The sequence below is a fragment of the Epinephelus moara genome, chromosome 1 (assembly GCF_006386435.1).
Source record: "Epinephelus moara isolate mb chromosome 1, YSFRI_EMoa_1.0, whole genome shotgun sequence".
Taxonomy (NCBI): domain Eukaryota; kingdom Metazoa; phylum Chordata; class Actinopteri; order Perciformes; family Serranidae; genus Epinephelus; species Epinephelus moara.
Window position 1 is genome coordinate 34,577,077 of NC_065506.1, and position 18,917 is coordinate 34,595,993.

An 18,917-nucleotide genomic window follows, 5' to 3' on the forward strand; every position below is an offset into this window, starting at 1 on the left:
AATATACAAAAAATTTGCCCTTTATTTTTCACAGTTGTGAACAGATTTGTGCTTTAGCCGTTGGTTAAATAAACAACAGCTTTCTTCTCTTGTCAAAGGTTTTTGTTTTTTTTTAACAATCATTACCGCGGCACTTAAAAAATTACGCTGTAACCCTATTACCTCTTATTACTTGTAATTGGAATCCCAGTGGGCTGGGTACAGGCACACATGAATAAAATTATTCACGCTCAATCCACCCACATCATTGATGGCAATGATAAAGGGCCTTGCTCTGTTGTTCTGCTACGACTTATCTGAAATTAGATTGGAAAGGGACGAGAGGGAGGGAGATATACAAGGTGGGAGGAAAGAGACAGATAGAGGTGGCTGTAACATACGAAATGGAGAGAAATGGTGTGAGGAAGAACGATAGAGCCAGTTGGTATGGGTGAAACTAAGGAGTAATGTGTGTGAGAGAGACAGAGTGTGTGTGAATGTGAGTCGGCAAGTATAAGAGAGAACAAGCCAGAGCTATGTTGTAACTGGGGATTAGAGTAGAAAGATATTACGGCGCACGAAAGAGCCGCTGCTCGGTGTCTGTGTCGCGAGAAGACCCCATGGTGTGTCGTACAGGTAAGAGGGTCCTGGAAGGTTGCTGGCCCAGCTGCCCCCTGCTGGCAACTTCAGACATGGCCTTGTTGACTAATAAAGCTCAAGGCTTGAGCCTGTCACTGCAGGCATCATACTCACTGCCAGCCTCCCAGAGCAAACACAGCTAATTACTTTTCTCTGCCCAGCCCCAGCACCAGCTCAGCCCTCTCAGTGCCCATTCATCTTAATTTCCCCCTCTCTGCCATCTGCCTCCTAAATAACACTCCTCCTCATTTCCCTACCATCCCATATCCCCGCTGTCTTCTTCTATACTCTCATGGCCTGACAATGGCCCTCCCCAAACATAATTGCCTGTTATTGGTATGGAGTCTCTCTCCACTTCTCCTGCCGCACCCCTTCTCTCCCATCTCCTTCTCTCCTACGGAGATCCAGGCCTTAATTGCCCCGGGTTTAGTCGCCGGAGTGAGTGAAACCCACAGGATGCTCTCCGTTTAGTTGGGAGGTGATGAAGTTTAGTCTGCGGCGGCACAGGCACTTAAACAGCTGCTTTCACTTTCACACCACCCAACCACCTCCTTTTCCCACAGTTTTAAATACCCTTTAATAATTGATCTCAGGGGTGTTGCTACACTCCAGTGGAGCAGCAAAGAGAATTAAAACAGAAACATCTGTGCCAGAAGATACTGTAATTAGTGGTGAAAGGGAGAGATTGGAATGGTCAATCTGAACACGCATGGTGCCATTAAGCTTTCACGTCAAGGGAGACTCAAGTGCACCGGTGTTGTCTGCGCAGGTACACTTTTTGTTGTCTGCAGAAACAAATCAGACGGCCGATAGATTGCGCTCCCCATCACAGGACTTGGATGAGATTTTGGAGTAGTTCGATTATGGCTATGGTGCTTCGTAGTCATGATGAGTGTGATTGCCACACAATAGAAAGAGGATTAAAAGAGTCCTTGCAGTGTACTCCATTTTTTGCTGCACAACATGGGGCACACATTGTATCCCCCCCCCACCCGCCCTCCTCCTCCTCCTCTGCCTTCCTGCTCTTCTTTGGTTTGAGTAGGGGTCCTGGCCTGGGTTCCCGGCATTTTTCCCCGCTTCCTCTGTCTCTCATCTCCTCTTCTCCCTTACACCTAAATTGGCTCAGCACACTTTAACATGAGCCAGCAGCTAAGGTGTTTAGCTTGGTCTGCAGTCTCCCTCAGCACACATACACACGGACACATAAAAGTACACAGACACACCCGCAGACTTTAGGGGATGAAGGTAAGCAGGCTTTGTGGTGGCTGTGGCCTGGGTTAGGATAAGGCTGCGGGGCTCTGGGGCTCCTCGACACTCTAAATTGGATTGGGCTCCACAGAATGATGGATCGATGGTGGTTAGCCACACAGGTGTAAGAGACTTGAATCTGCAAATTGAATCTATAAAGCAGCCATGGCTTTTTAACTGTGTCCTACTGAAAACATCTCTCCAGACACTGTCTGGTCATTTCAGCCTTCTAAGCAAGCCTTCATCACAGCCTCACTTACTCACAAGCTGGTGTGTGCATGTACATGTTGAGGGGGCATCACATAACTACACTTTTTTATTGTTGCATTTGACAGAGCAAGAGCCTCAGAATGAGTAAACAGCCCGAGCCAGAGGTACATTATGAGTGTATCTGCATGTTATAATACCCTTCGTGTGGAGGGATCCATTATGTTGAGTGTGGGGGAGAACAAGATCTATGAAGGAGTAAATGTCTCTGTCTTTAGGAGCAATTACCTCAGATGTCTTCAGTGAAACCCGACCTAACAATTATCATGTGTGATAAGGCTCTGAAGTAGAGCTTGAAATTGATGTAAAGGTCACTTGAAAAAGTCGGCGAACCCCTTTACCAAATGGAAACAGGAGTTATTTCTCCTCACTTGAAAGCATTAAGGTTTTCACCCTAAAAGCAAGCCTCCAGTTATTGGAGATGTTGCTTGCTATGTATGCGCCGTGTCAACTCCATGACCCTTTTTGCTGAATTTATGTTTCTGTATATAATGTTGGATTCTCGGTTCATGCAGGCAGCTATTCAGTGCAGACTTTTAATGGCTTGGGTATAGGTGTGAATGGTGGTAGGAGATGACTAATAGGCTTAATTTGAGACTCAACCCACGATGTCTTTCAGGCGTTGTGCTGCACAAAATCATTAAGACGAAACTGGGGAGAGTGTGAAGTTGAAATGAAAGTCAAAAAAAAAAAAAGTAGATAAAAAAAGGAAGTTTGTTTCCTCCTATCTCTGTGTGTTCTGTGTGCTCACATGAGAGACATTTGTGAAAAACTGGCACTGAGAGTCAGTCACTCTGGCTTCCTGAGGCAGGGATACTCTGGTGGAATCGGCTGTTAGATGCTTGCCTTTTTGATTCGGCCTCTTATAGACTTGGGTTTGTGGATTCCACTGCAGGCTACTGTATCCCGCAGATTGCGTTTGTGCTTTCTCATTCCTCTTCCACATTTCTGTCTCTTCATATCAATGTCAATTATGGGAGAAAGCTACCGATCCTTCCAAAGTTCCTCAGTCTACTCTTTACTTTGTTTGACTTTGTTTTGTCTCCACTTTATCTCCTCCCTTTGCCTTGCTGCTTTCCCCCAGACATCATGACATAAGCAGAAAAAAAAGAAGGGGTTATTAAATCATTTCAGTGAGCCCAAGACAAAAAGAAGAGCACAGACGCTCTCCTCCAAAGATCTATTTGAATTGATGCTACACGTCATTGTTTCAAAAACGTAACTGTAGAAGTTGCTGATTTATCTGCATTTGGTCACAATGCATCATCCACACATCACATACGGCCCGTGCGTTTTTCATTAAAGTGACAGATTATTGCCAAAGAGCTCCTGTTCCTGAACACTGAGTGCTAACTCTTCCACTTTCACACTTACATGCCCATGCATACATGCATAGAAATTGTCAGTTTAAACCCTGTGTTTTAACGATGTGCAGGCACAAGGTTAAAGGCCACTCCTAGGTCGGGGCATTAGCTGTGTCTAAGACTTGGACAGGTGTACCACTCTCTGTATTCATGTCTGCAATCGTCGGGCCACTTGGAGTCACAGTGCCTCTCTTATCGCCACACTTGATTGGTGGTTTAGATGTTTAACTGTTCTTGTAGACAAAGGCATATCCAGATGGGGAAGTGTACCTTGACCTGCCTTTGTCTGTCTGTCTGAAGTGCTGCACTTGGTGCGCGCGCACGCATGTTCGAGCCTGTGCACACATGCACTGAACAGATGGAGCAAGAGGGCACCTTAACAAAGTGGCTAGTGTAATTAGGTTCAGCCTGTGCAGTGAGACTTATGGAATAGTAATTGAGGAATGTAGAGCAATGAAGACTTTATTATTTTTTTTACCTTTTGCTGAGAACAATCCTCTCTTCTCCTGGAATGCCCCGCCGCACTCTCACACAGTTACATTCAGTCACACATGGAAGCTACCCAGTACAATGCAGTCTCATCTGCTGGCCACTTAGTAGCTTGTCTCCAGTTGGAAATTAATTGTCCAAGATTTTTTTTTTTGACTGGTCTGGCGATTAAACCAATGGCTTCCAGACACAAACCCCTCGCTTTTAGATCCTTTAGCCTGGAAGCAAGACTTTCTCTTACATGTGCCGGTCATTTCAGCTAATCTCTATAAACCGATATCTGCATCAGTGTTGTCATGATACTGGAATTGCTAGCTTCAGTACAATATTTGTTACCATTTTGAATACTGCAAGATATTAATTAAAAGATAAATATAACAAGTCTAGTAAACATAAACAATACAAGAAAGCGAAAAAAGAGCAGCTGGTACTGGTGTGTCAGTGCTGCAGAAAATGAGGATGGAGACCATTTCAGATATTCAGAATAGTTATATATCGATAAATTGATATTTTTGACAACAATAACCTGTATGTGAATGCAGAAAAATTGTTAAAAAGCGTCATCATACGATAGCTGATGGTTCAGAGATTGCATTTTGGCCAGGTCCTTCCATCTCACTACAAACCAGAATGCTTCTGATACCAAAATCTTGTACCGTTACCTGTAGATCAGGTGTGTCAAACTCATTTAAGTTCATGGGCCACATAAGGCCCAGTTTGATCTCAGATTGGCCGGACCAATAAAACCATCACACAATAACCTATAAGTACCATCAGCTCTAATATTTAACCTTTCTGTGTAAAGAATTACAAGTACATTCTGTAGACATTCGTCCTTTTACAAAACAGATAAACAGCCTGAGATGTCTCAAGAAATCCAGACATTTCCTGATCCAGATTCTGTTGAACTAAAGCTGCTGATTGACAATATTTTGCACAATGTTCAATATCTTTAAACATGGTCACAGTAAGTATTCATTGCTATCAGAGAACCGTATCCTAGCAGGGTGGAATTCTGAAGCAGAATTTGACATGAAGTAGGCAAAGCATTGTTTAACTTGCTCCTGAAACCTGGCAGCTCTTAGTCAAGTCAACTAGTGGGCCGGATTGGACCCTTTCTCATGCCGGTTCTGGCCCATGGGCCGTAAGTTTGACACCCCTGCTGTAGATTCTGCATACATATGCAGATATTTTTAAGAGATTAATCCTTGGATAACTAAATGGCATTTATTTACAGAGACACCACGTGCCATATGTGTAATACAGACAGTAATTAGCATGAAATGTGTTTCTGTCTGACAACTTTTGGTTATAGATTATGGTTTCCCATGTGGCGTGTCACTCAGTGTGATTGTGGTGCTGTTCACTTGTTTGGTTGCCTTGGAGGCGCGGACATAGATAATGAAAAATGGCTTTTAATGGCTCCCGCTTGTGCTGTTTATAGCAGTCCTGCCTCCTGATTCAGAGGCCTCTTTCAAGGAAACGTGTTAAATGTTGATGCGCACACATATCGGGTTGTATTAAAACTAATAATGACTGTATTAGCCTATGTTAGGAGGGCAAGCTTAACGTACCTCTAGCAAATATAGCCTTATTCATGAAACTGTAATCTCTGTAATCCATGCTCAGTCCAAAATGTAAGAGGATGAGAAAGTGAGACGGTGTGCCTTGTATTCACTTGACTGGTCGGAGAGGTCAGCGTGATGGATGAGAGTAGAGTGGACACACAGGCATGCACAAACACACACAGGCGCCGTGCTGGACTGTGCCCACTCAGTTCTAATAGAAAACAGATGATAACGAACACCTCTGCACTCTGCTCTATGTCGCTCCGCTGTACATCCCACGTTTTTAGCCAAGTCCTAAGCCGATCAGGCTCCTCAGATATCCACTTTTAGCTGGATTATGAGGAAGCTGGGCTGTAATAAAGGCTGTGGATCGTGAAATAGAAACTGGTGTTCAGCATGTCGAGCCAAGGACCCTAATCAGCCCATTCACACTAGCTCAGGCCCCAAACTGTAGGTGAAGCTGCTAATGTAGGATTGTTATTCAGCCGGCGCCTGAGATCCCCGTCTTTTCTTTTCACATGCATATTGTCTCCTGCCTGCCTTGATACCGATGTTATGGTCAGGAGGCAGAGACAAAAAAGCCAGTGGGTGAAAAGTCTGTAGATTTATTGGGGATTTATTTTCGATACACATCTCAGCATTTATAGGACTAATGTGTCATTGTTTTCCCTCTGTCTCGCCTTCTCTCTTTCCTTGTCTCTCCTTTTCTCCAGCCCTTTCTCCCATGAAGCGGTTATGTACATTGATTGAGACTAGGCTCTTACATAGTACTCTAGTTAATAATGCAGTGAGAAATGAAGTCATTCTCACCATGGCTTTGTGCTAATTAAATTTTACAGCAGCCTTATCGCCAAGCCACACACATTCCTGGTCCTCCCACATTTACCAACGCCAGCAGCCATATCACGTAGTCGTCAGGAAGAGAAAGAGCAACGGAGATGATTATATGAACTTCTGTTGTTACAGGAGGGAAATGGGCACTATCAGCTCTTTATATCTATGCCCTCTGCAAAGGGAGGTGCTTGATTTCTGTCCCTGTGGTAAAACCTTTTGGTAAAGGAGCGTTAAAAGTGCTATCGCAACATTTTTCTTCTCACAGTCTGGCTTCCATCTTGTCACACATTTGTGTTATTCCTTTATTTGTTTATCTTCTCCTCAGGCTGTCTGTCCGGTTTTGTGCTTCGGGCGATCGTTGGTGACTGGTCACACTGTGGGCCTTGACAAAAAAGAGCCACATCTCTGTTTGCATGTGTTGCTATGGTTGCCACTAAGCTGCCTTGACTCAGAGGTAAAGCACAGAATTTAGGTAGGAGTGATAAAAAGGGGATAATATGTGATTTAAAATTCCACTCACCTTCCAACCAATCTGTAAACAGCCCCATATCCAGGTATCATTCTCCAGTGCACCATACTCATACAGAAATAGGAACAAACACCAAGGCTCCTGTTGTTGATGATTCCCAGGGCCACTTTAGTCTGCAGTGATAAAATGATCACATTCTTCCAAACTGCCTCATCTCTCCGTCTCTCTCGCTGGCTGTCATTTCTGCTGCCACTCCACCTGCTATGTGTCTCCTCACTGATCCAGAAGCTCTAAGTGCAGCGACAGGAGTTTCCACGCTGACAGAGCGGGAAGGCCAGCCCTCAGGCAGCAGGATCTGTTTGATGCTGGATTCCCCTCAGAGAGTGGGATTTGGGGTTTGCTGATCTGCTATTATACCGCCCTTTTATGCCCATGCACTCACTCATTCCCACGTTTGACTGTATACAGCCACATGCATTCACTCCAGCACGTACACACACATCCCCTTGTAGACACTCAGCCTTGAGTCACAGGGCCATGTAGTATGTGTCTCTGGCCTCTGGGCTTAAGGGCTTCATTAGTCTGGCACTAGCTTTGATTAGCATCCTCGGGGGTACAAATTAGCAAACAAACTCAAGTGATCCTATGAAGAAATACTCACTCCGGGACTTTTTGCAGATGATATGAACACTTCACAAGCATGTTATTATCCCTGCCATTCAGGAGAGAGTAGTTTTACCTTAAATTAAGTTTTGTTGGAGTCTTTCACCCTCCAGGGGGCAAGAGAAAACTGGCATTGGAGTGTTTAAAGGCTGGTTACACCGATGACATGCAGTAATGCAGGAAGTAAATGCATTTACTGCATGTGTGTGTGTATGTATTGTATGTGCTTGCGAGCATGTGAGTCACATTACTCTAGCACATGCGTCTGGGTGTGAATGGGTTCATTCACTGCCTCAGTAGGGGCATTAATGTGTGGAGATGTAGCCCGTGCAATGTGCATTGTCCGAGACTGTTTTTCATTCAGGTGAAAATTCCTTGAGCTGCTGCCTGCTCTATAATAACCATACTTGACATTTTCCTCTCTTCCAGCCTGTGGAGACTAGCACATGCTTTCCATTCCAGTTGAACCCATTAAGGCCTTCTCTTCTCTACTGCATCCAGTAGCCTGTCCTTTGGCAGGGTCCTCCTGAATGTCAAAACTCACTGTTTAGCATCACAATAAAGCAGATACGGGGCAGAGGAGTAAAGGCAAGGAAATGGCTGCTGGCAGGCAAAGGGCATGGACAAAAAGATTATTGAAAAAAAAGCCTGCCATTGCTCACTCAGTGCTGTATAGCATTTTTTTCTCCCCTCCACCTTCTGCATATTTTCCTTAGACATTAAGTTACTACTCTAAATCTGCATAACTGGTCACTGCTGACTCTTCTTAAACAATGGATTTTGATTTTTGTGGAGGAGCTGGCTTTTTTTTTTTTTTTCCTCTCGATACCATAAATGGATCTGTGCCAAAATATGTGTTGTTTGCTGGAGTTCATATTTGCTCAACTTCGGTGTCATACTACTGACTCGCTTGTTGGATGGCTGACCCTGAGGTTGGAAAGTTGTCTTGCTGTAAATCCTGCAGTGTTTTTAACAGCTGTATTGCTGTTACAATGCAAACATACACTTGTTATACTTGCTAGAAACAGATCTTTATTTTAGCCCCGCCACAGGGTGTTTAGCATTTCATTTTTTTTTTTTTTTTTTAAAGGGATGCAGAATATCATTTTCTAGAAGAGCCCTAGACCCATTGTAAAGTGGCATAGTAGCTGAAAATAACACTTACTCTAGCTTTCAATTTGCTGCTCATCACATGCATAATAATGAAAATAGGCGATGGCAAATTACAGCTCACACTTTTTTATACAATCTGATGGAAACTTTGTTGTGTGTGTTGTTAAAAAAAGAAAAAGAAAAATCTGACCCTGCTATGGCTTCCTCTCTAAATTATTATTTTGACTCCAAAGCTTCTGCGTTAAAAACGTCTCTCTCCAAACTTCACAGAACTTCTTTTTCCCCCAAGTAATTTCCATCCAGTGTAACTAATGACGTAAAAATTGTGGGGGACAGTAAAAACCTATTTTGTAAACAAGCCATATTAATTACCCCTAATTAATGAATCACATTAGAGCCCAGTGGGAATAGGGGTTAGAATTTGTACCAAATTCAAAATCACAATTGATTGACAGAATATAATGAATAATTTAGGGATTTATACAATAATCTTTGGAAAACTAAATGATGGAATAATTGATGACTTTAAATCTTAATGCAAGTTTTGATTAAATGGAAAACATAATAACCATGCCCCATAGACGTGATTATTGTTTTGGTTGTCAGGCCGTGGCGTCTGTGGCTAGTCTTGATTTGTGTACAAACCTGATTATTTTTCTAAACGGGGAGGTAATTAGCCCGGCTAGTTTGAATGGTAATTACAATGTCACACAAAGAGGAAAGAGGATGTCTAAATGTATTTCACAGATTTCTGCATTTGTCCTCACAGGCAGCCGCACACACACTCGCACTCACAGACACACAGATTCTATTCAGCATGCAGGAACATCTCCGGCCAAACGCAATTATTTACAACATTTGTTTTGATATAACGTACCTCACATTTGCAAGCTAAAATAATAGAAAACTGCTTATTTGCTTCTTCTGTATAAAATTGTCTGAATCTGGCAAAAGCACACAGCGGGTTGAGCAGGGTTGTTGGGATAGAGCCGGCTGTATTGGCTATATTGTTTTATGTACCTCATTACTCTCACTTTGAGTTCCGTTCATAATGCTACTTCTGCCATTGTTCTGCACAAGCATCTAAATGCTGCCAGAATAAGTCATTTAATTTTCTTCAAAAGAACAAACAAAGACATCATGCATACTACGCAGCCATATCCCACTTAAATCTGGCCTTATAATATATCCTTAAGCTTGCATCAGAAGTGAATAAATTAGATACAGTGCGTTCTTCTAAAGCACATACCCAACACCAATTATTTACACAGCATGGCTATCGGCCATCATGGACAAAACTCCAGGACACTTTGTTTCTCAAATTTGCAAGTAATAATGTGCAAACAAAGATCATTCCCTAGGTGCTCAGATGTGGATGCTGTTGAGACTAATCCTCTTTTGATGACAATGAGTGTGTTTACTTGGACAGTTTAATTCCCTTTTCATTCGTAATGAAAGTTCATTCCTATTAAAAGTGATCTTATAAACACCTAATTCATAATGAACATGGCCAATGCGATTGAAAATTCAATCCGATGTAAGGGGCTGGAATATTCTGTTTCTAATTCCGAATGAAAGAATTTCTCGCACTTGTATACACTCATTCCTCTTTAAATTCATTCCGGTCTTTCTGCACATGCTCGTTTCCTTGCCCCTCTGGCGCGATGACGTATATAGCTCGCATAGCAACAGGCTGAGATCGAGCAGCCAGACTCGTTGCACTCACCGGTTTCCATTCGCCACAGCACGGTCATCTATCTCCCTTCTTCGACCTTGTTGTTGTTACCATACTGCTGCTTCAAGAATATAAGCAAAACAAGCCCGAAAAGGGCACTAAGAACGGCGGCGTCAAGCATCTTGTTTTTCAGAACGAGGACTACAGTGTTTTCTTCCGGTAAATGTAAACACGTAGCATCTGCCCCGCCCCCTATCCAATCAGAAACCTTCCCTGCCCCAAACCTTGCGCAGACCGAATACAGGCGATGGATAGGCGATTAAACTGATCTCCCATGTAAACCCTCATTCGGAATGAATATTTCCCATGTAAACTACCTGGAAAGACTTTGCATGTGCAACCGGCCCCAGTGGGTTCTCAAACATTGGAAGCAGGGAGGTTTGGTTGTGTCTATTTATAAGCATTTCTTAAAGCGTACACCTTTCATTCACTCCGACCCTGTGTCAAGACCGCTAATGTCACATAAAGGTCACGCTTGTGGAACGACGGTGTTCACGCAACATTGAGGACAAGTCCATGAGGTATTTTTGTAAACGCAGTTTTCCTTTCTTCTTCCCTAGAATCAGACAAGCACTGTTAAAAAAAATATGAGTACAAATGAACATGCAAAACAAAGTTCTATCAAGAGCATGCCACATCAACAGGCAACTAAATAACCGTCACCTCAAAGCCATGCAAAGAAAAACAGGTTGTAGTTTTCAAAGCCTAAAAAAAGCCTTGTACCAGAAGGATTCAGGAATCAGGATATCCTCTTTATCCCTAAGAGGCAATATGTTGACGGCATACTGAGTTAGTTTAAGAAAAACAATTAAAAAATCACATAATAGGGTCATGTGAGACTGTTTGAGAAGCCAATGGCTTTTGGGACAAACAAGTTTTTTCCCCTGTTTGTCCTGCAAGCTGGCATTTTATATCTGTGGCCAGATGGAAGCAGCCCTGAACTCACTGAATAAGGGGTGACTGGAATCCGCTAGGACCGACTGGGCCTTTTTCAGTGCTCTGATCATGTACACATTAGTCAGAACATTTAAGGTTGTGCCTGCAATTGTGCTGCAAACCTTCACAATGCCCAGCAACCTGTTTCTGTGCTTGAAGTTACGTGCCCCATACCAGCAGTTAAAAGAAGAGGTGAGAACTGATTCAATAAAACAGGAATAAAACATCCTCTTGAAAGTGCTGTCAACATTAAGACATCAGAGCTTATGGTAAGAACACATGCACTGATGAGCTTTTTTTGCACACAGCGTCCACCTGAAGCTCAAAGGTCAGCTTGTCATCCAGAATGGCTTCCTGTAGCAGTGACCTTCGTAGTGCATTCTGATGCCTCTGGTCTTCAATACAGTGAAGGAGTTATTGTACATGTATGCATAAACATTTAAAAAGTCCTGTTAAGGTTAGAACCAGCACTATTTTGGTTAAATCAGCCATTGCATGAAATGTTGCCTCATTTGTGACACCTTACAAAGGAGATAACAGCGCACACTGTGACATATCAACCTGAAAACTGTGTTTACTCTTTCTACACTTCAACTCTGAAAATGAAGTTCATGAAAATTTTCCCCCTGGATGGAGTTTTGCAAAAGATCTGTTTTCAGTGACCTAAAATGTAGTTTGCAATATGGACAAAAGGCCAAAATGCATAGAAAAGCCACGTTTTCAAACATATACAATATGGTTATGTGTGGACAAGGCCCGAAGCGACTGTCTATACCGGCTCTGTCTTATAGTGTTGTCACTATCCTGGGATTTCTAACTGCAGATCACAAAGTATAATCTAGTGTTACTTCTGAACCTTTGTGTTTCTACTGTCGACAATCTCCACTAGCTTTTCCAACATATAGGAGAGGATACCGGCAACCCAAGCTGACCAGTTTTGGGATGTCTATGTGGTATCTCTGCAGACAGTGTAGCCCCAATGTGATGGATAGATTTGATGAGGAGCACATACGCTATAACATAGTTTATGGCTACAACAGCTACATACAGGCTCCATGACTATGACAGAAGTCATACATAGAAATTTGGCCAACCTTTATATTTTCTTAAAAAAGGGCTGAACAACAGAGCAGGAGGCTCTTACATGAGGTCGTCTGAAGTAAGCCTTGGTTTCTCAGCTCTGGGACTTAGACTAGACTACAGTGGAAAGCTTTAAGAGGATAGTACAAAACCCTTTCCCCCCACACACACTCAAAGTGGCCCTTGGATAACATCTGTCCTTATTGTTCTCTTCTTACTACATAGACAAAGTGTAAGACTGTCCAGCCTGCATGGGGCTATAAGAGTGAGAGGGTTAATGAACAAGGCTTATCCACCAAGGAAGGTTTTAGAGAGGAGAGGCTGGCTGCCTGTAAATCATCCATCAGCCTCTCCAGCGAGCTGAGCCTGAGCTCTGACAATGTAAGGTGTTTGGGCTACAGCAGAGGGGACATGATTTATCAGGGAGGTGAGTGATTATGCGAAGCCTATGTACGTGAGAGAGACGGGCAGAACTAAAAGATGATCCCATAGCGTTTCATGAAACATGCAAAGAATAGTCAACGGGTGCCTGTGAAAAATAGCCATGTGAAGACACTGTGGATAAATGAACTGTGGGTGTGTTTAAGTTGGAATAAGGAACAATGTAAAGGGTTCGACTTCAAAAGAGACTGTTTCTTCTAAAATACATATATTATAGCCAGCAAGAGCTAAAACTATTCTTGATGACTTGATGTCATTTTCTAGCTAATTACTATAATCACTGGCCTTCCAGCTTGTCACTCTGCTGTGTCACATTTAAAAACATCTTGCCTGGAAAGAAATGACTAAATGTAACATTTCTTCCATTTTTTAATGGATAATTATCTGTCTCAGGTGTTAGAGAGGGGAAAATGATGGGCACCAAAATAGATCAGGGAAAGAGAAAAGTCTCTGATCTTCTCCTGGCAGTGTAGTGGAATCAAATAATGAAACACTTAACGTTAAACCACTGCGCTTTTCATGTGCAAATTCAACTTCACACATTGACAGTTCTCACTGGCTCTGTAGATGACGGTTTGGATCTTACTTATGTCATCTTTTTTTATTAGATGTAAGTCATTATCTTTTGTTTTGTCCCAGTTCCCGAGACTGTGAAGGATTCATACTTTGATGAAAGGGGGGTAAAGGAGTTGACATCCACTTTAGTAGGCTTAAGTGATCCATTTTGAAGATCCAAACAGAGACAAATAAATATCAACAAACAATGACTACAGACCAACTCACCCCTGATACAGCTTTATCAAGATTTCAGAGGTGGTTGATAGACGCCTCGGAGATGGAGAGCGATAGAGCTATGAAGATGAAATAACGTGCGGAGGTGTATCTGCCTGGAGACTGTTTGTGTATGTAGTGTACTTCTTTATGGAACCCTTTCAACAACAGCCGAGCTGTTTCAACTAGTTTGTCAAATGGAGGTTGAATAGTATTATAGATTTTAGCTTTTACCTCTCCAGCTTCAGGCGTAGCTTTAAGCCTAGAGCATACTATATGATTGTCTAACCCTCAAATGGCTTTATTCTTTCACCAACATGTAGTGATCATCACACGACACAATGCAGAGTAAGTGGTGGCCCCATGCAATAGTTCTTGACAGATCACATTAAAGTGAGGAGATATGTGTTCTGCAAAAACAAATGTAGCAAGTGGCAGATTTTTAGGTGGCACAAATCAAGGAGCGAGCAGCTTTTTGGCCTCTGTACTAATTTGTGCAGAAATTAAAAGTGGCTCAGGACCATTATGGATTGTGTGTTCAGAAGAGAGTGTTGAAAGTAGGTTGATGTTGGGATTAGCCCTTCTTTAGTCCCGTCCCTTTTCGGTTTGTGCTCCAATAACAGTTGAGCATGCTTGGAACCTGGCAGAACCTTGGTCAACTTTCTCCTTTCCTGTTATACTCCTGTAGACTATATTCTAGACCCATCTGTGTTGAAAGGAAAACCACTGTTTTAAAGATGGTTAAAAGCTGTGCCAGGGAGGTCTGTTACAGTCTTCACGCACGTTACATTGTATGTCGTCACATCGTAAGTTGGCTACTATTGGCAAAAAGCTAACTAATTAGCTGGCTAACATATAGCTACATCTAGAGGAGTTAGCCTAATGTCAAATCAACAATGTCAAGCAAGTTTGCTTCCTCCTTATTTCTGTGGTAACATTAAACAGGTGTGGTAAAGGACAGATAGGTTGCTGACATATTTTTAAGATGACACGAATTATCGTTAGCCAGAAAAGATCATAGCTAACATTCCTTTGTTTATTTCCTGGGTCTTCAACAAAGGGTCCGTGACCTCTCTGGGATCCTCAGAGTTACTGCAAGGGGGGCAACCAAATTAGTGTTTCATTATTTATTTTAAGTTTTAACATTGACATGAATCCAACATATTATTTTAAAAGACCAATAGACCTACTCATAATAAACCTGTACACAACATTAGTGTTTGGCTTACTGTTACCCACGAATCCTCGTTTAATGTGAGCTAGCTAACACTAAATAACTTTGCGGCACTCGTCCATAACGGCGAGGTAAACTAGTAAGGTAACTTTAATGTCCTATTGAAACATATTGGCCAATTAGCTGTATTATATTACAGTACAATTGTACGGACATTCTTGTGAGCCACTGTGGATTTTGTTGCAACTTATTGTACAAGAGACTCTGACATACCATCCAACTCAGAAACCACTGGCAAAAGTGAAGAGAGTTATGCACCTAGCCATGCCACAACTGCTGCTGACTTAGCAGCTACAGGCAATGATAGACAAAAAAAGACCTAAAAATTTTCAAGTGCAGCTCTGTCTCTCTTTCAGCCAAGGGGTCCTTGGCCTGAAAAACATGGTTTATGTTATCTCTGTAAGGCTTTGTGCCTCCCCGAAATACCTTTTTACAGTAAAGAGACACTAACGTTAGGTTACCACCATGGTGTGTATTCGGTAATAAATAGATAAAGTACTTTACTGATCCCCAACAGGGGAAAATGGGACACATACCCGGCAGTGCAGAAGCAATGTTGACTGATAGTCTTGTCATCTTCTATCTCCATTTCTCCCTTTTTCTTTGAGACCTGAAGCCTCACTTTGCATCATTTTGCCTTGTTCATGAAAGTTAACATTGTGAATATTTCCTTCCATCATATACTGTAGTCCCTGCTGTTGGCTTCTTAAAGATATATTGCCTGACTCCCAGAGACTATCTAATAAACACTGCGGCACCCGGCTAAGCGGAACCGACGTTGCCATGTTTCTTTTTGTCAAGCTTGTCCGACATCACAACAGTAACGCAGTGGGGCGGGACTTGGGATCAGTCAATGGTGAAGTTCAGGAACCCTCTACATTCTTCATTGTTGTGCTTTGCTTTTTAATTTGTCCATATTGTAATCTCTAAATGTAATTCAGCTTTTTTCCTCTTGGCCCTCAGAAGTTGTTTTCATATGTAATACTACAACATGACTGCAAATCATGTGCCGTTAAACTCGAACAAATATCAGGCTTAAGGCCTTGATCAGTGGTATCTGACCTGCTCACATTTACTGCAAATGGTGCGAATGTGTGGAGTGGGAAAGTAATCTCACCGATTGGTCACAGACTGATAAATCCCGGATTTTGTCATATAGTCTGCACCCAGCCTTACAGGTATCAGCTGTGGCAAAAATAGGTACATCAGGGAAGCTGCAGTATATTTCCAGCATTACTTGACATCAATATCTATGTGTGTGACGTTCAGATGGCCTTTGCCAGGAAATCTTGAGTGAAAGGTTATTTTCGAGCCTCGACCAATTTAAGACACAAATGCATCAACTAATGAGCCTTCTTGTACTAACAACCAGTTTTCATTCAACAGAAATGTACTTCCCATTTAATCTTACCTCTCAAGGGTCAAGGGATCAGTTTGACCAATTCAATTTTCATTCATTGTATTGGTGTAGCAGCAGGAATGTCAGAGACAGATATCTCAAATCCCAGCAGATAAAACTGGAACTGTGTGCATGGCTGGATATCACTAGACGTAAATGGAAAAATATGTCTTTTTGTAATTTGTGTGAATTGACCCTTCAAGGTGAGTTACAGCACAATTCTTTTGAGTAAAGCTGTCCTGTCCTGACCTTATACTTTGTGATATGGTTCTGTACTGCACTGCCGATAGGTGTGTCTGGGTAGGCATAGAGGGCCACGATGGAAATTGAAAAGGAGAAGGGAAGGGACAGGGATGCTGAGCTAAAAGTAAAAACAAATGGAATAAACAATGTTAAGAGACAGGTGTCTATTTCTCTCTTTTTTGTCACTCTCCTCCCCCTCTCTCTCTGTGGCTTTCTCTGTCTCTCACTCTCGACTGATGAAATTGCCAATGATTTATAACAAATGTCAGTGGCAGGCGCGGCAGACTGCTGTTTTGTCCCTGTCAGAGCCAAGTAGAGCCTGAGGTAGGCAGCTTTGCTTATCAATCAAAGCCTCTCTCCTCTCTTCCACCACCACTGTCAGTACAAAGCTTACTGGATCACCAGCTCTCCAAACCCAGGGCCAACACGGTTGTCATGGAGATAGTACCGTATGGCGACACAGAAGCTGAAGCAAACAGGAAGTGACACAAAACCTTCAAGGTATCACCTTGTTGATAGAAGCCCTCTGTTTCATATACGGATTGTTATGTGCCTTGTTGGCGCCTGCCCAGCTTCTGTCACTACTGGAGCCAACCACCCCACATCCAAACACCTCGCCTCCTCCCAAACCACATCTACTGAGGTGTGGTTGTGCATGAATAATTGTAATAAACACAACGTGTTTGTGATTGCCTGAGTACTTCTGAATTTCAGATTCACTGATAAACAGATTTCACAGGTGATCTGTGTTTCCACTCGTGCAACAGTATGGCATAGGCATTCTTGTCTTTTGTTTCTCATGAATACACACACGAATGCAAAGTATCTGAACTATGTTAATTATTTCTGGAATTGCAAGGATGAGCCGCCCTTAATTATCTATCATTTACAAACCCTTGGCATTGCATCTACAGACAACAATTTGCTTTTTCTTTCTTCCTAATTCACACTCCATTCTTAGTTTATGATGAGGTCTTGCAGCTTAATTACAGACATATTTGAAAGGTCTTTGCCCGGCAAACGCTAATTTGTTCGATTGTTTTGTCAGATAGAAGACATAAGTTTAAGGTCAGTGTCATTTGCTCTTAGCCGCCCAAGTACAGCCTGCTCAGGAAAACAACAGCAAGTCCCTTCGAGCATGAAAGGTTGTGAACCGTGAAAGGCTGTCAACTGTGTTTTTAGGAAGAATTATTTGTCAGTTTGGCCGATTAATCGATGCCAATAGGACATTTTACAAATTACAGTTATGAGCAGAACTTGGTTCACATAGTAGCAATGGCTGCGCAGCCTCTACCAGTCACGCAGGACTTACAGTGCCGACCTAAGCTGAAGAGAGGAGGGTTGTGTAAGAACAAGCAAGGACTGAATGAGTGCAGGTCCCTTCTGCTACGTGACTCAGTTTGTTGTTCTTTATTTTAACATGTATTTACAGTGCCTATGCTGTTGCGCTAGTAATGCTAGAGCAAAAACCCTAAATTCTTAACAGAGTGATTGCTGCCACTTCCTGTTTCAGATTTAAAGTCTTCGTTTCAAAATAAAAGCACTCCAGTGGTCCATACACAGTCCAGCCATATACTAGGCTTTGACCTAGTCCTATTTTTTGTGAATTATGGAGAAAGTACTTTAAAAAATACAAAATGATTCCACTCTAAAGTCTATTTGCCAATGAATTGGCTGTCTGCTTTTTCCTGCTCCAGACTATTGTAACTATATTGGCCTTAGTAGGTGCTATATCGTAGGCAACTGGACTTGCTTGCGTCCAGTTGCCTACGATATAGCACCTACGATTACGATGACCTGGATGACTGAGAAACTTCACCAACAAGATATATCGGCCTTTAATACTGATAATATCTTTATTTATTAAATGCTTTTCAAAACAGTTATAAAGTGCTTTACATTTCAATGATTAAAACAGACAACACATGAAAACAACAACTTTAAAAGAACTGTTAAAGTCAGTTTTTATAGCGTATAAAAACTGAGGAAATAAAAGACAGTTTAAATTAACTTAAAAGTAGAGTAAAATCAGGAACGGCTCTCCGATAAAAGAATGTTTTAAGAAGGGACTTAAAAGAGATCACTGACTCGGACGACCTGATTTCCTTGGGCAGACTGTGCCAGAGTCTCGGGGCCCTGACAACAACCGCTCTGTCCCCTTTAGTTTTCAGCGGGGCCTCTGGAACAGACATAAGACCTCGGTGTACGTCCTGGCTTGTATGGTAGTAAGAGTTCGGAGATATAGCTGGGAGAAAGTTTTTACTAGAGGTTGACCAATATTGGCTTTATACAGCCAATATTGGTCAACCTCTAGTGAAGACTTTTCATTCTTTGGTGTACAGATAACTATTTAAAGTTAAATGTGAAAGAAAAAATATGTGAATTGGTTTGTTGTTCCCTTATTTCAAAATGATGGTGAGCCTGTGGTAGTTAAATGAGTTCCTA

At 42.2% G+C, this 18,917-nt stretch overlaps 1 protein-coding gene across 3 annotated transcripts in view; it reads left to right on the forward strand.

The window, feature by feature from the left end:
• Positions 1-18,917, forward strand: part of LOC126392085 (protein diaphanous homolog 3-like) — a 244,843-nt gene that overhangs the window by 175,918 nt on the left and 50,008 nt on the right. The gene's annotated exons all lie outside the window — the stretch shown is intronic.